Source organism: Centruroides sculpturatus, unplaced genomic scaffold (assembly GCF_000671375.1).
Source record: "Centruroides sculpturatus isolate CEXI.00-Female unplaced genomic scaffold, Cexi_2.0 scaffold101, whole genome shotgun sequence".
Classification (NCBI taxonomy): Eukaryota; Metazoa; Arthropoda; class Arachnida; order Scorpiones; family Buthidae; genus Centruroides; species Centruroides sculpturatus.
Window position 1 is genome coordinate 990,526 of NW_019384361.1, and position 22,432 is coordinate 1,012,957.

Consider the following 22,432-nt stretch of genomic DNA (forward strand, 5'->3'; position numbering starts at 1 on the left):
CGATCCAGATTGTTTAAAACATTTTGTTAAACATCCTCAAAGTGTAATGGTATGGAGATGTTTCACTGCAACAGGAAATAACAGCCTGTTTTTTAAACATTACAAAGGGTGCAAACACTTGGACAATCAATTAAAAATCCAGCAATGAGTTGGAAAAATGTTGCTGGGAAAGTTAAGCAACATTTGGTAGCACCGTCTGTTACGATATTTTATTGAAAAGAACTTTTTATATTATTATAAAATGGCAAAAAAAAATTTAATTTTAAGGGTAGGGATGGGTTTTATAAAAATTGTAAATGCTAATAACGAAAAAAATCGTCATCAAGTCAAACCTAGTTGAGATATGACACGATCCCCTTTATTTTCCCACCCCTAACCCAAAATTTATTAGCATCAATTCCCCTAATACACAAACCTGCCTACAAAATTTCAGAAATTTTCGACAAAAAGCACAGGGTTATTCAGAAGGTGAAGGTGAACAAAATCGTGCCCCCCACACATACAGAAAATAAACGAATTTTTTTGCATTTCTCAACGTTTCAACGTCCAAGGTCCAACAATGTAAGTATTGGGGGCGTTAGTTTTTGACCGATCACCATACTTTCCCTCTATTATATATAACAGCCAGAAAAGTAAAAACGAACTGAAGGAAATGGTGAGGTCTGTTTGGAACAATATTACTGCTGATTCGTGTGAGAAATTAACTAAATCAATGTCTGGTCAAATAAGGGCAGTAGTAAAGGTCAAAGGATGCCTAACACGATATTAATTAAAACCAACATCAATATATTAATATGTACAAATTGTTTATAAAGTGAAATAAAAATATTCCATTATTTTAAAACAACAGGTAAGAAAGTAAAGTTTAACTGTAATAGTATATAATAATGAGCTGATTTTTGGAAGAAATAAAGATGAAACACGATGGAATGTGATACTTTATTTACTATAATGTTTTATAGTTATAACATTATTATTTTTAACATAAATGCTATGATATTGATTGATAAAAGAATATTTTGAAATGGTATTGTATTTTATGATCTTTCTTTGCATATCACTAATTACTGTCGATTTTCTTTTCAGAAATTTATATTCCAATACATTCTGTGCTAGCTAATTTTAAATTTTTATTGTCAAAAGATCCATACAAAATGGCTAAGACAACTTGTTAAATAGTTTTTTTTTTTTTTAAATTCCTAACGTTAAGTTAGGAATTTAAAAAGTGGAAAACAGTGGAAAACATTTTGGTGTCAATGAGTGGTTGAATTCATTTGGGGTAATGATGAAATGCCATTCTGGGTTAATATAATCAAAGTATATTTTAAATTATTATTTAGAGGCAGGAATTGGGAAGCTAGAGCTTAGTATACCAACTCCACAGTCTTGTTTTGAATTGTCTATGTTCTACTTGATGTTTGTTCTTATAATAATTTGTATTTATCATAAATATATAATATATATGTTTAATAAATATCTTAAGTACAAACTATCTTTTTTGTGTTCATTAATTAGTTTAACAAATTTTTGTTTAAACCTGCAGATTATTTTATAATCATCTAACCTAAATCATATACTACATTTCAAGTTTTCAAAATTTAATTAAATTATTTAAATTCAAAGAAAAATTATTGAATTAGATAACATAAAGTTATTAATTTGTTAATTTATCACTTTCATACTATAAAATTTAGTAAATTTGTACAAATGATTGATAAATTTAAAATAATTTACTACTTTTTAAAATAAATATAAAATTTATTCCTTAAATTTTTAATTACTGTAAATAAATTATTTCTTTTTTTTCTTTTTCTGGGGTATTTCATATGTATCTTGATCTGGCCTGAATCCTCTTTTCTGAAAATACAAAATGTTATAAAGTTACATTTTTTTTGTTATTTAAATTAAAAATATAAATGACAATTAAGCACAAAATATATCATAATTCATCAATCTAATTACTAATAAACCTGAATTCAGTATTAATTTGTGACATTTATCATTATTACATAGTTAAATAATCAGATACATTACTTTATTAGAATAATTAGGGATTACTCATTCATCTATGGGTTAGTTACATTTAATTTGAAATACAGAAAAGTAACAAACCACAGAATTATAAAAAATTAAAAAATTTCTTACATTAATTTTACATAAAAATACATTGTTTCTTGACAATATCAGATGATATAATTTACTTCATTTTGATAAAAAAAAAATTGAATTTAGAGAGCTAATTCCAAACAAGTCCCTTTATTTTAAAAAATGGTCTTATGGTCAGATGAGCTATTGAAAAATTATCTTTATTTCAAAATACAGTTACTTTTATTAAACATTACAATATGATGTTTATATCAAAGTAAATTTTATTTAATCTTGCAAAATTATCAAAATTGCATCATAACTTTTCCACAAATAAACTGTATACCAAGAGCAAAATTTTGAGAGCTCAACACTCTCTAGATTTTTATCCCCAGCATCAATTCATACCGATGTTAACTAATTAGATATTAACATTGATTTTTCTGCTAATTTGTATTAATGCTTTTGTGAAATTAATTATTGAAATGATGAACTGATATCCCAATTTATATTTTCTGTAAACATCCCAATATAACCAATGCCTGAGATGCCACTCAATTAGAGAATGTATGAAAAGTAACACGTAATTCACAGAATTTTTATAATTTCTATGATAAAATAATATGTTTATTTGTGGATAAAAAATTATATATATTTAATAATATGGACTATCACAATATGTTGCAAAATTCTGTTTGATGATTAATTAATTAATTTAAAAATCTATTCAATGTTGTTCCATTCTATGATTCAAATGCATTCTGTTCTTTAAGAATGGTCTATAAAAGCTGAAACATTTCTAGTTATTAAATACTTTTGGTATTTTTAATATGCAGACATGTTGACTCTACATTTAAAAACTGTGTCAAGTTTTGTTCATTTTGAAAATTACTTATTATGTTTTCCTGAAATAATTAGACGAGGGGGCTTCAATAAGTAATGCCTTTTATTTTTTTTAAGCAAAAGTTTTAATGCATATGGAAAATACAGAATATACAAAATGAAATATGTGGATTAGGCTACTTCTTGACATAGGAACCATTCAGGTTCAAGCACTTGTCCTAACAGTACCCCCGTTTGAAGATGCCTGCGTTGTAGAACACTATTTCCTGGCCATACAACCATCTGCGAACAGCCAATTTAACCTCCTTAACGGAATGGAACCTCTCTCTAGCCAGGAATTTCTTCAAAGAACCAAACAGGACACCAAGCATTTTTCTGACATCTTCAAGCAAATGCAACGGTTGCTTTGAATCATTCAATCAACAGCAGTGACTGTTTGAGGCAAAGCTGCACTTACTGGATGATCTGACCTGTGCTTATTGTGAGGATAACTGGGAGTAAAGAGTTGTAACTAAACTCTTTATTGCTTAATCAGCAATCAAGTCCATAAGACTTGCCCACAGAGTTATAGGATGGCTTTAAATTGAAAGTTAAAGAAGGTGCAAAGACAAGGCAATCGTATAACTGTCATCTTCTGTCAAGCTCCCAACACCAGATAGGGGTGAGATTCGCACCCTATCACATGTTTAAGTTATCATTTAATTAGGAGAGCTGTTACTTTGATGAGTGGGGGGAGTTGCGGGTAAGTCCGACTTGTAGCGGGTGAATGGCCCGAACTTAGCAAATAAATGAAATCAATAAGTAAACATAATGATTAACTTTTTAAAATATATATATATATATATACATATATTTTTTTTTAAAGACAAAGTTCACTCAAACAGGGACCACTATTTATTACTTCTGTGTTTCAGACAATACAATCCTGGCAACCAACTTTCCTTTTTAGGCTACTAGCTGCCAAAACACTAAAAAGTCCTTTTAAAAAACACAAAATTTTTCAATTAAAAAATATAAAAATTTTTCTAAAATAGGAACTAGTGACATACAAACGTCTTCTTGATACCATCTAACCTTCTTGGAGTGTTTCGGCTTTTTATCCACAAAGAAGTAAGCGCTGGAGAATGTAGATTAGAAAAGCTTTCCCCTGGTGACGATACTTTACAATTATGATCCATAATTTCTAGGACTGCCCATCATCTATGTGGCAATGTCAGATTTCTATTGACTGCCTTCTGTGGCAACTTTATTATAGAGAACTGCCCCAAATGGTGGAAAAATCACCCTTTTTATAGTACAATTTGACCAATAGCATAAAAGGGGACCGCAGTTTCTATGGGATGTGTAATGAGTGCAAAGAAGGTAAACAGACATAGGATCATCAGAATTGTAGATAAGCTCCCGTGGGAAAGTTGGTTTCCCTTTTCTCCAAAAACGATGAATGTAACTTTCCTTTTTGTAGACAATGTGTAGAGAAATAATATATTTTCTTACACTATCAGGTTGTTCAATAAATTTTGTCGTTCGATAAGAAAAACATGATTTTATGGTTTGAAATACATTTTATTATTCAATATAATCTCCCTGAACTTCAATACACTTGTTCCAGTGATTTTCTAATTTATGGATTCCATCCCTAAAGTGAGAATCTGGAAGACTGTCAAAATATGCTTCCATGACTGCTATTACCTCTTCATTCGATGAAAATCATTTCCACGCATGAATTTTTTGAGATGTGAGAACAGCCAGAAGTCAGAGGGAGCTAAATCTGGCAAATAGGGAGGATGTTGCAACAATTCGTATTTTAATTTACTGATTTTTGCGATGGTTTTTTGAGCTGTGTGAGAGAGTGCATTGTCTTGATGAAAAATGATTTTTTTTTCTTCTTTAAACCAGGTCTTTTCTCACAACTTTTTACATCCAGCTGGTCCAAAAGGTTACAATAATAATCTGAGTTTATTGTTTTACCAGTTTAAAAGTTCACAAACAAAATTCTTTTTGCATCTCAAAAAACTGATATTAACAGCTTCTTGGCCGATTTCTGGACCCTATCTCGCTTCGGAGCTAAAGTACCGGGTTCACACCACTCCTTAGCCTCTTGTTTTGATTCAGGATCATGGTGGCAGACTCAAGTCTCATCTATAGTGATGAAACAATGCACAAAATCCTTTTTATCCTTTCTAAAATGCTCCAAATGTTGCTGAGAAAGTTGCATTTCAATGTGTTTTTGTTCTATAGTTAGCGAATGCAGCACCCATTGTGCACACAGGTTTCTGTAACCCAAAACCTCAGTCAAAATACTGCTCACACTGCCTAACAAGATCCCTAGGGCTTCTATTAAATCTCTCTTGGTTAATCGACGATCTTCCAAAACCATATGCTGTATTTTTGCTACAATTTCTAGTGTTGATGCACTTTTTGGATGTCCTTCACAACTTGTATGACCACGTTTAACCCGACTTTCTACTGTTCTAATTGAAGGGAAAGAGTCCTTATACACTTTTAACAATCGTTCATGAATTTGTTTTGGTGCTACATCTTCCAAAAAATAAGAATTTTATCACTGCACTATATTCAATTTTTTCCATTGTAAAAAAATATAGTGACATGTCCACTTTGAACAGATGCAAATATACAAACGAGTTGACAGATCTACTTGAAACTTGACATGTGCTTATGAAATAGTAGTACTATTTTTAGAGAAATAAAGTGATGATCCTAATAACGCCATCTCTTATCAAACGACAAAACTTATTGAACAACCTGGTAATTAACCTATAAATCCCAATGCTCACATTATCAATCACACACTGACAACCATTTTTAATCATTTCTCACAATCGATGGACATTTGAATCGTCCATGAAATCATCAGCATACATGTTCAGCATTTCCGCATGAATTTGTTCACATTTCTTGCCCCCTGTCTATAGAAAACAAAGAACACTGTGCTGCTCTTTTCTTCCCATTTGTCAGAAATGTCCAACAGGCAACACAAGTCACAAGTGTTCTTATTGTGCAATAGTGTTGCCAGAAATTCAAACTTCATTTACTATATTCACGTTTTTGCATATACATTAAAATGTTTGTTTAAAAAAATAAAAGGTATTACTTATTGAAACACTTTTGTACAATGCAAAATTAAAAATGAAATTTTTTAGTGAAGAAAATACTATACTTTCATAAAATTTGAAAATTACTAGCACGCTAAACTTAAATTAGATAGAATTAGATAACCTAAAAAATAGGATTTAACAATTTGGAGGGCTTATCACACCAAGGCTGATAGAAAGAAGGACCAGAACTTTTACAATAAAGTTAGTCTTTAATAATCACATTTCAAATTTAGATAAGGATGCATTTCGGGTACAAGAACCCCTCATCAGCTTACAAACACATGGCAACAACATAACAATTATAACACCACTAGTTAACCAATACAAAGGAATATATAATATATACAGTGCACTGTATTCACAATTTTTAATGTAACCCATATACTAAAAAAAAACTAAAACAATTTGTAAAACCTTGTTATAATTTGTAAAATGAATTGTAACAAGGTCCCAAATAATATGATATATCACATTGTCATTGTATTAAAATATTATGCTCGATAGTTTTAGTTTTTTTTCTTTTTTTTTAGTATATGGGTTACCTTAAAAATTGTGAATACAGTGCACTGTATATATTAGATATTCCTTTGTATTGGTTAACTAGTGGTGTTATAATTGTTATGTTGTTGCCATGTGTTTGTAAGCTGATGAGGGGTTCTTGTACCCGAAATGCATCCTTATCTAAATTTGAAATGTGATTATTAAAGACTAACTTTATTGTAAAAGTTCTGGTCCTTCTTTCTATCAGCCTTGGTGTGATAAGCCCTCCAAACTGTTAAATCCTATTTTTTAGGTTATCTAATTCTATCTAATTTATAGTCATGGACTAAAAATTTTGTTTATTATTATGCTAAACTTAGCATGAAAGATATTTTAAAATGTATTTATACAAATATTTTTAAGATCATAATAAAGTTTTATACTAAACCTGTGATTTCTTGATATTCTTTTTAAATTGTTCTATATTAATTTTGGTATCTGAAAAATAACAATAATATATAATTTCTAATTAAATATATTTTGTAATAAATACAAATTTTATACTTAGTTACCTAAAATTATTATATTTGAATTACTTGTATTAAATCATTAATATGTTATTATTTGATAACCAAATGCAAAACTTTGTTAGAATGTAAATTCTTGATTCAATAAGACTACTAATGAATTATAAAAAAATTTTTAGAAATATTGAAGTTATACTTTTATGAAATTCAACAATTTTAAAATTTACATAGAATACAATAAAACTTATTTCTTATGCAATAGATAATAAGCTAACCCAGTAAAAAAATTTTAAAAATGAATAAATACAACAGCAACCAGATAAACAAATTTTCTAAATAACATTATTGTTATGTAAAGAAAAACTAAGAAGGTGCATCATTTTTGGTTTCAATTTCAGTGTATTTTCAGGTAATGTAGCACTTAGGCCCTAAGTCAGTAGTTTTCAATCAGGATGCCATGACAACACTTCAAGGATGTTGCAAAATAAGTGCCAAGCATTTTCATAATGTGCAACTTGTTACTAAAAGTACAAAAACTAATTTATAACAAAGTAAGGGTGCCATAAAACAAAAATTACCAATTTGGAGGTGCCACTGTTAGAAAAAGGTTGAAAAACACTGCTTTAAGATTTCATTTGAATTTTGGATTCAATATATCAATCAGTGATATAGGACCTTTTTTTTAGCCAACAATGAATCTAAGTGATGGATAGCACTTTTGCAATTTCCATGGTGGTGTATATGGATTTTCATTAATTAGTGCAGTGCTTGCATCATCAACAGCTGAGGAGCTTCCAGATCATAATGCATCTTCTAAAGAAAGTTTCCTGCACTGAACCTCTTAAATCATTTTTGACATGTATAAACATTGATAGCAGCTTTCCCATAAACAGCACAGACCTTTTGTGTGCAGTTGTAGCATTTTTCTTTTTATAGAAAAAGAAAAGCATAAAATGACAAAAATGCAGCTTAAGATTCTCCATTTTTAAGTAAAAAAATTTTAAAAATGAATAAATACAACAGCAACCAGATAAACAAATTTTCTAAATAACATTATTGTTATGTAAAGAAAAACTAAGAAGGTGCATCATTTTTGGTTTCAATTTCAGTGTATTTTCAGGTAATGTAGCACTTAGGCCCTAAGTCAGTAGTTTTCAATCAAGATGCCATGACAACACTTCAAGGATGTTGCAAAATAAGTGCCAAGCATTTTCATAATGTGCAACTTGTTACTAAAAGTACAAAAACTAATTTATAACAAAGTAAGGGTGCCATAAAACAAAAATTACCAATTTGGAGGTGCCACTGTTAGAAAAAGGTTGAAAAACACTGCTTTAAGATTTCATTTGAATTTTGGATTCAATATATCAATCAGTGATATAGGACCTTTTTTTTAGCCAACAATGAATCTAAGTGATGGATAGCACTTTTGCAATTTCCATGGTGGTGTATATGGATTTTCATTAATTAGTGCAGTGCTTGCATCATCAACAGCTGAGGAGCTTCCAGATCATAATGCATCTTCTAAAGAAAGTTTCCTGCACTGAACCTCTTAAATCATTTTTGACATGTATAAACATTGATAGCAGCTTTCCCATAAACAGCACAGACCTTTTGTGTGCAGTTGTAGCATTTTTCTTTTTATAGAAAAAGAAAAGCATAAAATGACAAAAATGCAGCTTAAGATTCTCCATTTTTAAGTAAAAAAATTTGACTATAATAACAACAAAAATTACATATCCTATATACTTTTAATAAAAAATTTGCATATCCTATATAAAATTTTTATATAAAAAAAAATGTTTTACAAAAAGACCCATCTAATTTAGAAAATAAGTTCATGTATTGAGAGTGTACAAATTTTTAAAAATTATAATAAATGTAAAAAATTCATTTTTATTATGTCTTTCACAATATAAATATACACTAAAACAATAGTAACTGATTTTTTAAAATTATTAATAGAATCCATTTTAATTTTTTGTTGCACAATAATTTCACAGAGTTTCAGCACCATATGATATTCGGCACATTTATACATGAAGACAATTAATATATAAAAGTTATGATAAAACTACTCAAAGATGAGAAGAAAAAATGTTTAATTTTGAAAACCAAGTTAAATTTTATTCAGTAATAGTTTTGTTCTTTTATAAGAGCATCAGCAATTGTGAAAATTATCACATTTTAAAACTAATATATTTGAAAGATAAACCATCTCTATGTTCAAACTTTTTAAAATTTAAAATTACAAGTTATAATTATTCAAAAATTAATAAAATAAAGAAAAATCAAAATAAATTAAAACAAGAAATTATAAACAAATTGAATTAAATAAAACACAATACAATGAATAAATGTGGCCTTGTAGCCACCCACACTACATGACCTTCAACAAATACACTCCACGTGTATTAATGCTGATTCTAGATTATGTTAGAAAGGACTTTTTGAATCAAAAAAATTAGTAAGTATATTAAGAGTCTAAAATGGCAGTCTAAGACAAAGGAGTAATGGGCATTAATAATTCCAAGTTTGCATGCAAAAAGATATATGTAGCACTGCCCAATTAATCAGACTGTTTGCTTATCCACTCAACTGTTTGTTTATTACTCATTAAAAGCTGGGTAGCTTTTAATGAGTAATAAACTTGTGTTCATTATGTCAATGTACGATTTTGCATTACAGGTAATATCATTGTCTGTAATGTAACTGGTCAGGAGAGAAACTATCATTTTACTAATTACTATGCATATATTCCCTTTAGTTGCCTGGACAGCTTTTTTTGCCTTCTTTTCACCTATTTAAAGTTGCACTCATAAAGTCTTTAATTACATTGGGAGGGAAATTATTATTAATTGCTGTTTGTATAAAACATAAAAATTCTTGCAGACTGTGTTATTAACAAAGAGTGCTTTATTGCCCTCTTTATTGGGCTCTGAAGGTTCCTAACTTATGGACCATAATGTCTCATGATTGCCAATGTATGTAAGAATCACAGCTAGTAGGCTTCTTATACAGTCTTGTGCCATAACCACCTCCTAAATTATAGATGTAGAGGTCTAAGAAGATGACCTCTTCTTGACTAGTCCAATCAATCCAAAGTTGGATACTGAATTATTACCAATTTCTTCTATAAAATCCCACAGTTTGCCTCCATTATTCCATAGTATGAGAATATTATTAATGTATTAACAAATAAGATTTTTATATTTGTTAACCACCAGATTTTCTACTCACAAAGACCACTGTCTCAGAAATGTTGCTAGAATGAGCCCATAGACATGCCTACCTCCTGTTAATAGTACATACTGTCCCAAACAAAAAATTTTATAAATTAAGTCCAGATAATCAGTCACTTTTATCATCAACACATTTTCCTCTTGTATGACTTTTTAGGACTAGAACAACTTCCTCAGCATTGCTTTTGTATATTCAGATCCAGGACCTATTAAGTTAAGCAACTGATGTAAGGTTCTTTCCAGTGTAACCAGTGGAGTATATGTCTATTCTAACAATGGCCTTAGTGGCCAATTTGATTTATGCATTTTGATCCTACCAAAGAGTCTAGATGCAACAGCTCTCTGCAGGGGTGAGAACTTCAAAAATCTTAGAAACTTCCTGTCTTTGATTAGCAACTTCACCGTACGTAGCAACTAAGTTGTAGGACCTGTTAAGCATAGTTTAGTAAGTCCTCATAAGATATTCCCTTATTTTTCTCTGTAAGTTCCATGAGTTAGAAACACTGGTATGTTACCCTTATCAGCATAAACACAATGTTGTTCAGCTTGCACACAATTTCTGGTTTTGTTACATGCTTTTGTTATCTCAGATTGTTTCATCCTACTTGCCTATATCTTCCAACTCTTCAGAAAGCCAGTTCTTAATTCTAGCTGCAGTTTCATCCAGTAAACAATTACAGAACAGCTCCATCTAAACTATTGAAAATTTGAAAGAAGTCAAGATACCCAGAAGAAACTTGTGGCTGAATTTGTAATCATCATCTACACCAGTGTTTCTCAACCTCTAACGAACTGTCGCCCTCTTCAATAATAGTATCGCCCCTTTCACTCCGAAAAAAATTTTGTTGGGTTATTAGTTTATTTGATAATTATATACTTTGTAAAAAATTAAATATTTATTTACTCAGAATACATATTAGATTTTGATATAATTAACAAAATTAAGTATTACAAAAACATAAGTATTAACAAATTTAACAAATATAATAAAATATAACACTTTTTATCCGCTGCAAGCTTCAAAATTCCAATGCTGAGGGACAAGGCTAAGGTCAAATTCATATTGCATTGAATAGACTAGTCACTAGTATAATATTATTTGTTTAATTATTGTACGATATCATGAATAAAATATCAAATTATTCTTAATATAATGTTTTACTGTATCACCCTGAAAATTGTTTTTTGTCCTCCAAAATATAAATTGTTACTAATCACCTCCAACATGGAAAAATGTCCACATGGGGACGATATCGCCTCCATTAAAAAACACTCATCTACACAAACAGATAAGACAATATCCAATTTATGTAGGTATTTAGTCTTTCCCTCAGTCTTTAGATCTAGCAATAATTAATTATGAAAAATCAAAATTAAGCTTTTTAATAAAACTCATAATGAGTTTTCATTGCAAGTTGATTATAATACCATTTTAAGCCACATGTCTTCCAGGAATTCAACCTTGTCAGTGGCATATAATCAAAGACTATCTCTTCTAATATATATCTGGTCCTGAATAACTGCCTTCTTTATAACCAAATGATGGTATTTAAACATTTATAGCAGATGTATTTTTGATTCTGTTACAGTCTAGTGAAAAAGAAAATCTATATACACTCATAGGTAGCACATTGTTCAGCCTACATGTTTGGATATGGTGCCAAGTTCAAGTACTATTTTTGTTAAAAGTATTTAGTTTTTATATCTTAGAATATTTACTATTCCTGTGTAAAGAATGTAAGAAGACTTTTTGTATTTTTCTTTTAAAACTTAAGGAAAACGAAAAATTCTTGTACACCCTTTTTTATCGTACAAGTATTTTTCAAATGATAACATAAACAATCAGATTCCAATAAAATATAACAATCCATAATCAAATATATTTCAAAAGAAAATGGAAGTCAGGAGAAAAATATTTTATTTTGAATATAGTGCTGTAATTAATCAATTTATAGGTTTGTAGGAAATAATCCATATCAATAATCAATCAATGAATTAATTGATTATTGATATGGTAATTAAAAATTTGTAATGTAATTGATCATTAATTAATTTATTTGTTTTCAAGTTATTAGATNTTTTCTTTTTCTGGGGTATTTCATATGTATCTTGATCTGGCCTGAATCCTCTTTTCTGAAAATACAAAATGTTATAAAGTTACATTTTTTTTGTTATTTAAATTAAAAATATAAATGACAATTAAGCACAAAATATATCATAATTCATCAATCTAATTACTAATAAACCTGAATTCAGTATTAATTTGTGACATTTATCATTATTACATAGTTAAATAATCAGATACATTACTTTATTAGAATAATTAGGGATTACTCATTCATCTATGGGTTAGTTACATTTAATTTGAAATACAGAAAAGTAACAAACCACAGAATTATAAAAAATTAAAAAATTTCTTACATTAATTTTACATAAAAATACATTGTTTCTTGACAATATCAGATGATATAATTTACTTCATTTTGATAAAAAAAAAATTGAATTTAGAGAGCTAATTCCAAACAAGTCCCTTTATTTTAAAAAATGGTCTTATGGTCAGATGAGCTATTGAAAAATTATCTTTATTTCAAAATACAGTTACTTTTATTAAACATTACAATATGATGTTTATATCAAAGTAAATTTTATTTAATCTTGCAAAATTATCAAAATTGCATCATAACTTTTCCACAAATAAACTGTATACCAAGAGCAAAATTTTGAGAGCTCAACACTCTCTAGATTTTTATCCCCAGCATCAATTCATACCGATGTTAACTAATTAGATATTAACATTGATTTTTCTGCTAATTTGTATTAATGCTTTTGTGAAATTAATTATTGAAATGATGAACTGATATCCCAATTTATATTTTCTGTAAACATCCCAATATAACCAATGCCTGAGATGCCACTCAATTAGAGAATGTATGAAAAGTAATACGTAATTCACAGAATTTTTATAATTTCTATGATAAAATAATATGTTTATTTGTGGATAAAAAATTATATATATTTAATAATATGGACTATCACAATATGTTGCAAAATTCTGTTTGATGATTAATTAATTAATTTAAAAATCTATTCAATGTTGTTCCATTCTATGATTCAAATGCATTCTGTTCTTTAAGAATGGTCTATAAAAGCTGAAACATTTCTAGTTATTAAATACTTTTGGTATTTTTAATATGCAGACATGTTGACTCTACATTTAAAAACTGTGTCAAGTTTTGTTCATTTTGAAAATTACTTATTATGTTTTCCTGAAATAATTAGACGAGGGGGCTTCAATAAGTAATGCCTTTTATTTTTTTTAAGCAAAAGTTTTAATGCATATGGAAAATACAGAATATACAAAATGAAATATGTGGATTAGGCTACTTCTTGACATAGGAACCATTCAGGTTCAAGCACTTGTCCTAACAGTACCCCCGTTTGAAGATGCCTGCGTTGTAGAACACTATTTCCTGGCCATACAACCATCTGCGAACAGCCAATTTAACCTCCTTAACGGAATGGAACCTCTCTCTAGCCAGGAATTTCTTCAAAGAACCAAACAGGACACCAAGCATTTTTCTGACATCTTCAAGCAAATGCAACGGTTGCTTTGAATCATTCAATCAACAGCAGTGACTGTTTGAGGCAAAGCTGCACTTACTGGATGATCTGACCTGTGCTTATTGTGAGGATAACTGGGAGTAAAGAGTTGTAACTAAACTCTTTATTGCTTAATCAGCAATCAAGTCCATAAGACTTGCCCACAGAGTTATAGGATGGCTTTAAATTGAAAGTTAAAGAAGGTGCAAAGACAAGGCAATCGTATAACTGTCATCTTCTGTCAAGCTCCCAACACCAGATAGGGGTGAGATTCGCACCCTATCACATGTTTAAGTTATCATTTAATTAGGAGAGCTGTTACTTTGATGAGTGGGGGGAGTTGCGGGTAAGTCCGACTTGTAGCGGGTGAATGGCCCGAACTTAGCAAATAAATGAAATCAATAAGTAAACATAATGATTAACTTTTTAAAATATATATATATATATATACATATATTTTTTTTTAAAGACAAAGTTCACTCAAACAGGGACCACTATTTATTACTTCTGTGTTTCAGACAATACAATCCTGGCAACCAACTTTCCTTTTTAGGCTACTAGCTGCCAAAACACTAAAAAGTCCTTTTAAAAAACACAAAATTTTTCAATTAAAAAATATAAAAATTTTTCTAAAATAGGAACTAGTGACATACAAACGTCTTCTTGATACCATCTAACCTTCTTGGAGTGTTTCGGCTTTTTATCCACAAAGAAGTAAGCGCTGGAGAATGTAGATTAGAAAAGCTTTCCCCTGGTGACGATACTTTACAATTATGATCCATAATTTCTAGGACTGCCCATCATCTATGTGGCAATGTCAGATTTCTATTGACTGCCTTCTGTGGCAACTTTATTATAGAGAACTGCCCCAAATGGTGGAAAAATCACCCTTTTTATAGTACAATTTGACCAATAGCATAAAAGGGGACCGCAGTTTCTATGGGATGTGTAATGAGTGCAAAGAAGGTAAACAGACATAGGATCATCAGAATTGTAGATAAGCTCCCGTGGGAAAGTTGGTTTCCCTTTTCTCCAAAAACGATGAATGTAACTTTCCTTTTTGTAGACAATGTGTAGAGAAATAATATATTTTCTTACACTATCAGGTTGTTCAATAAATTTTGTCGTTCGATAAGAAAAACATGATTTTATGGTTTGAAATACATTTTATTATTCAATATAATCTCCCTGAACTTCAATACACTTGTTCCAGTGATTTTCTAATTTATGGATTCCATCCCTAAAGTGAGAATCTGGAAGACTGTCAAAATATGCTTCCATGACTGCTATTACCTCTTCATTCGATGAAAATCATTTCCACGCATGAATTTTTTGAGATGTGAGAACAGCCAGAAGTCAGAGGGAGCTAAATCTGGCAAATAGGGAGGATGTTGCAACAATTCGTATTTTAATTTACTGATTTTTGCGATGGTTTTTTGAGCTGTGTGAGAGAGTGCATTGTCTTGATGAAAAATGATTTTTTTTTCTTCTTTAAACCAGGTCTTTTCTCACAACTTTTTACATCCAGCTGGTCCAAAAGGTTACAATAATAATCTGAGTTTATTGTTTTACCAGTTTAAAAGTTCACAAACAAAATTCTTTTTGCATCTCAAAAAACTGATATTAACAGCTTCTTGGCCGATTTCTGGACCCTATCTCGCTTCGGAGCTAAAGTACCGGGTTCACACCACTCCTTAGCCTCTTGTTTTGATTCAGGATCATGGTGGCAGACTCAAGTCTCATCTATAGTGATGAAACAATGCACAAAATCCTTTTTATCCTTTCTAAAATGCTCCAAATGTTGCTGAGAAAGTTGCATTTCAATGTGTTTTTGTTCTATAGTTAGCGAATGCAGCACCCATTGTGCACACAGGTTTCTGTAACCCAAAACCTCAGTCAAAATACTGCTCACACTGCCTAACAAGATCCCTAGGGCTTCTATTAAATCTCTCTTGGTTAATCGACGATCTTCCAAAACCATATGCTGTATTTTTGCTACAATTTCTAGTGTTGATGCACTTTTTGGATGTCCTTCACAACTTGTATGACCACGTTTAACCCGACTTTCTACTGTTCTAATTGAAGGGAAAGAGTCCTTATACACTTTTAACAATCGTTCATGAATTTGTTTTGGTGCTACATCTTCCAAAAAATAAGAATTTTATCACTGCACTATATTCAATTTTTTCCATTGTAAAAAAATATAGTGACATGTCCACTTTGAACAGATGCAAATATACAAACGAGTTGACAGATCTACTTGAAACTTGACATGTGCTTATGAAATAGTAGTACTATTTTTAGAGAAATAAAGTGATGATCCTAATAACGCCATCTCTTATCAAACGACAAAACTTATTGAACAACCTGGTAATTAACCTATAAATCCCAATGCTCACATTATCAATCACACACTGACAACCATTTTTAATCATTTCTCACAATCGATGGACATTTGAATCGTCCATGAAATCATCAGCATACATGTTCAGCATTTCCGCATGAATTTGTTCACATTTCTTGCCCCCTGCCTATAGAAAACAAAGAACACTGTGCTGCTCTTTTCTTCCCATTTGTCAGAAATGTCCAACAGGCAACACAAGTCACAAGTGTTCTTATTGTGCAATAGTGTTGCCAGAAATTCAAACTTCATTTACTATATTCACGTTTTTGCATATACATTAAAATGTTTGTTTAAAAAAATAAAAGGTATTACTTATTGAAACACTTTTGTACAATGCAAAATTAAAAATGAAATTTTTTAGTGAAGAAAATACTATACTTTCATAAAATTTGAAAATTACTAGCACGCTAAACTTAAATTAGATAGAATTAGATAACCTAAAAAATAGGATTTAACAATTTGGAGGGCTTATCACACCAAGGCTGATAGAAAGAAGGACCAGAACTTTTACAATAAAGTTAGTCTTTAATAATCACATTTCAAATTTAGATAAGGATGCATTTCGGGTACAAGAACCCCTCATCAGCTTACAAACACATGGCAACAACATAACAATTATAACACCACTAGTTAACCAATACAAAGGAATATATAATATATACAGTGCACTGTATTCACAATTTTTAATGTAACCCATATACTAAAAAAAAACTAAAACAATTTGTAAAACCTTGTTATAATTTGTAAAATGAATTGTAACAAGGTCCCAAATAATATGATATATCACATTGTCATTGTATTAAAATATTATGCTCGATAGTTTTAGTTTTTTTTTTTTTTTANTAATTATTTTATATTATTATAAATTTATATAAAAAAATTATTACAATCATTTGTAATAAACTATCAATATTTACTGGATAAATAATTATATATTATCAATGACAATATCTCTGAGGACTATAAAAAACAAAGGCATAAGAGAGGTTATTTTAAGATCTTAGAAAAATCAATAAGAGCAGATATGCCAGTATCCATTGCTTTTATCAATATGGAAAAAGATTGGACAATAATGTTGAATATCCTAAAGGAGTTTAGAATTAACTATAGGGACAGAAGAATTATACAGTGGAGTCTCATACTTTGAATTTAATTCATTCCAGGAGGATATTTGAAATCTGAATCAATTTTTCCCATTAGAAATAATGGAAAATGAATTAATTCATTCAGACCCTAAACAATACCCATTTGGATAAACTTAAAATACAGTAGATCCCCCTATAAGACGGTAGATACGTTCCGTTCTTTATGAATCAATTTTGTAGGAATCATAGTTTACGGACTACGGCTGTTTGAAAGGTTTTCTTTCATAAAATTAATCGATTCTAGACTAATTCGACTCAACATTTCCAAAATACGTATATTTTTTTGAAAATAATCCGTATAAACTACGTTATAAACAAAAAATTGTAGGATTGCTTACCGAGTGTGTACCGTTCGACTACGCCCGTTGCTAAAGCTTGGTTTCGTCGCGGAACAGCGCATCAAACCGCGGCCGCGATTTCTGATATTATTTTTCTGCGAAAACTTCGTTGACCTTTGGAGACATCCTTAATATAAATAATTTTTATGGCCGTTAAATAAGAAATGTTTCTTTCACAAGAAATGTATAAAATTACAGTACTGGACAGACGATAGGTCGCCTAACTCGCCGTAGCGTGACGCTAGACGGCGAAAAATATATATTTAATTATAATAAAGTTACAATAAATTAAGTTAATATATAATTATATATACAGTACCTAATTTATATATAATTAATATATAATTATATGTACAGTACCTAATTTATATATAATTATATGAACAGACGATACTAAACTCAATTTATCCGCCTAAACCTCCGTAGCGTGGCGCTACGGACGGCGGGTAAGTAGTTCGGCTGCCCGATGACGTTTTACGTATTATAGGAGTTATTTTTACCGTTGTTTACGGATAATGCCACAATTTTTATAGGAATCATAACTATAGGAAACGGTTTTATAGGGGGATCTACTGTAGTAAATACACATAATTTAAGGAAAATATAAGACAATTAAATGACCCAATAATAAATTAAGAAAAAAAAACAATAAATAAAATACATAAATATAAAAAATATACAATATAATAATATAAAAATTGCATTAACTGGTTGCAAACCATTGACTTTGGCATTTTAAGCAAGGCTGCAGATCCAACATGTGTACCATAAATAAGTTTATTTTTCTTGTCAGTTGTCCGTATTACAACCTTCCTCTTAGGCTTAGTTGCTTTTACACACTTCTCAGATGCCATGGTAGATAAGCAAAGGTTACATTGGATGAAACAGAAAATTTTTGAATATTTTTAACAGCAGTGGTTACTTAATATAGATATGTCATTTAATTGTAACAGTTGTGAAATTTAACATATTATTGCTAATCTGATATTGTGTTCTTTGTTTATAAATTTATTTTAAACTTTATACTTAATATTTTGTTTGAATAAAATCAAGATGTTATGTCTTCAGATAAAAAGCATATCAGACATATCCTGCTACATGAGTTCGGGATATAATGCCATACAAACAACAATAATAATAATATAAAAATTTTAGTTTGTATGGAGAAGGTGCTCCTAAACTTCAAACATGTCAAACGTGGTTTAAAAAGTTTTCTTTAGAAATTTTTGAACTAAAGGATACAAAATGTATGGGATGCCCAAAAGCTGTTTACAAAGAAAAATTGCAGTAAGAAATTGTTAAAAATTGTCAATAACACACAATATATATAACCAAAAATATCAAAACCAAAAAAAAAACCCCCTCTGAAAACATATTAGCATAATGCTAGAGTGAGAAGTGACTTGGCTGCAAAACAGATCGTGTTTACACTTCAAGCATGTTTTTTCATGAACTGTACATGCAATTTAAACTTTGACGCATTGTTCAAACTCAAAGATGAATTTTTGTCAAATTTAGTGTTCAAATGCTGAAGCATTCAAAATACAAGGTACTACTGTATATTAACTGTACAAAGACAAAGTAGCGTTAATAGGGAAAGGTAAGAGAAAAGCAAGAATTTTGAAAAGACTCATATATGGCTGGACATTTTGTGAACTATCATCTATTTTATTCAGTATTCACGTAGCTATGAAGGAAAATAGGGAAACTGACCATAATGGTATAAAGATAAATGGTAAAATCTTCAACAAAATATGTTTTGCAGATGACATAGCTCTGGTTGCAAAATGTAAACAAGAGTTAAATTTTGCAACCAGAGGAGGCATTAATGATGCACTAAAGGCCACATTCAACTTGAAAATAAATCACATGAAAATAAAAACAATGATTTGTTCAAAATGAAACAAAAAACATACCAAAATAATACTGGAGAGGAAAAAATTAGATAGTGTGGAGAATTTCTGTTAGCTGGGAAGCCTCATAACATCTGATGAAAGGTGTGAAAAAGATATGACATTGAAAATTGCACAGGAAAATAAAGCATTCAACAGAATGAAAGGAATGTTAGCATCATAAAACATTTCTGTGGAAGTAAAAAAATCTCATTAAAAGTTATATTTAGGAAGTGATTTTGTGTTATTCTAAAACATGAATGTTGAGAAAAAAAGAGAAAACAAAACTATAGGCCTTTATGGACTAAAACATTGTCTAACAAGCAAGTTTTACAGAGAGCAAGAGAACCAGAAGCATCTTAACACTTAAAATAAACAAATAAGCAACATAATAGGACAATTATTAAGACATTCAGAATAGAGGATGTATTATTTGAGGAAATTATGAAGAAAAAAAGCAATAGGAAGATGACCAAGAATAGAGTACTGAGATATAGTGAAAGGCCGATCACATTACAGTAAGATTAAGTAACTGGCACTAAACAGAAATGAGTGGTGGACTTGATGCTGTCACCATCCCTTGGGTTGAGAAGAGGAGCAAGAGAATAATTATATTATTACAAATAAAGCAGTAAAAAAAAGTGGGATATCAGAAATTTCTTCTATAATGAAAAATCTGATATAACAACTAGGTATAATTTTTGTCAAAATTTTCATTTAGCTATTATTTCAGATTTTTACTTTTATAAAATAATTAATTAATTAATGTATTAATTATTACCTTTTACTTCTTTTCTATCTTGAATTGGTTCTTCTGGAGGAATAAATGCTTTATTTCTTTTTTCTTGCCTAATGACATCAGCCTTAATTTGATTTTCCTAATCATTTCAAAATAAATAAATGAAATAAACATTAATTAAATTATATATTATAAATTCATATCAAATAATCTCTTAATAAATGAAAAGAGTATAAATAAATAAATAATAATAATATTTTTATCATTTGTTTTAAAAATATGAATCTTTCAATAAACAAAATTTATTTAAAACAGATTACCACAAATAAAATATAATTTAAATAAAATAAATAATCTATAATAATAAAATCCTAATAAAAATATACATTAAAAACATTCTTATTTACAAAAAAGAGTACATCTCTTGGAATAATAAAGCATGCTAATATTTGTAAAAATAATAAATTTTGCTTAATTTAATAGCAAAAGTACAATAATTAAGTAAATTATTTCTGTATATATATAAATAATAATTTTTAAATGCAACTAATTGTCATTCTTTTTCACTTGATTGTCTGCAGAGATGCATAACCTTTACTAGTTATTAATTAGATAATTAAATTACATAATATAATTGGACTATGGTTTGTTTGTATATTTCACTGGTTGCTTCACTTTAGTAAATTTTTGAAACATGTTTCAAGAATTATAATACCTACAAATTATGTCAAGAAAATATTTAAAATGCACTGGTACTGTACATCACATTCACTTATATATTTTTAATGTTCCTGTTAAATATTTATAATACATTTAAGTTTTTATTTATATATAACTTAATCACTTTCTATATTAAGATACATTGATTTTTCTTTCTACAAAAATTATCTGTATATTCAAATTTCTTGAATAAAGTTAATACTTTTGTTGCTAGAAAACATAATTGCTATTAGTAAATCCAATTATGAATATTTTTTTAAATTTATATTACCAAAATAACTGTAAGTGTATTTTTCATTATCTTTTTGGTTTCAAAATCAATGCAATGATAAATTTTGTTCATTTTAAAATTTAAAAAAGGAATTTAAGTTCAGATATTTTGATTGCTCAAAATAATTGATAACCTTAAAAAAGTAAAACTGTGTCGTCTTTTTTTTCCAAAATTATCAACATTATGTGGAAGCTCATTCACATAATGTTGTCACATAATAAAGTCAATTCAATTGGATTGAATTGACTTTATGTACTTTCTAAGCTAATTTCATCCAACTTATTATTTTTGTAAATAATCTGTTCATTTTATTTTGATCTTTACATTGATGCTGTTTAATAATAATTAATATTTATTTATACTAGGTAGCCAGTTAATTAAAACTAAAATACACTAGAGCATCGTTTATCCGAATCAATGGGAACTGGGGTTGTTCGGATAACTTATTTTTCAGATAACCGATTATGTACGAAAAAATATATTAACTTATTTCGTGTTGAAATTTTTCTCCATTGTGTGTCGCTTTGCGTTGAATTTTCGTCAGTGTTAAGCCTAACGTAAACTTTTTAAATAATAATCGTGNTTAACTACATTATTAATTTAATTAATATATTATACTTGTTATATTTTTCCATGTTCATTAATACAAATTCTTTTCTTTTCCCATTAATAAGTTTGAAAGAAATCATAATTTTTTGATTATTTGAATATTTCTCAAATAATATTGTTCAAAAACAAAAACAATATTGTTCACAATTAAAACAATTCAGAAAACACCTGAGGTTTAGAATGATAAAATGTTATTTTTCATTGGGTTAATAATAGATCATGTTGTTTGTTATATAAAATATACAGCACTAACTTTATATATATGCTTTTTGCAAGTTTGGGTTTTGGTATTTGCAAAGTTAGAGCTTGCTTATTCACAGGAAGATTGAAAACATTTATGATATGATAGAGTGCTTTTATCCTAAATCTGTTCTATTGTATTTCATGTTGTGGAATATATGACAATAACGGATATTATCTG

The 22,432-nt window shown here is 29.1% G+C and overlaps 1 long non-coding RNA gene across 1 annotated transcript; it reads right to left on the reverse strand.

Moving 5' to 3' along the window:
* Positions 1 to 1,755: 1,755 nt before the first annotated feature.
* LOC111641271 lies at positions 1,756 to 20,561 on the reverse strand. The gene is made up of 3 exons (XR_002759379.1): positions 20,454 to 20,561; positions 6,973 to 7,022; positions 1,756 to 1,857 (listed from the first exon to the last, which is right to left on the reverse strand). It is a non-coding gene; the product is annotated as an uncharacterized LOC111641271 (long non-coding RNA).
* Positions 20,562 to 22,432: the final 1,871 nt, after the last annotated feature.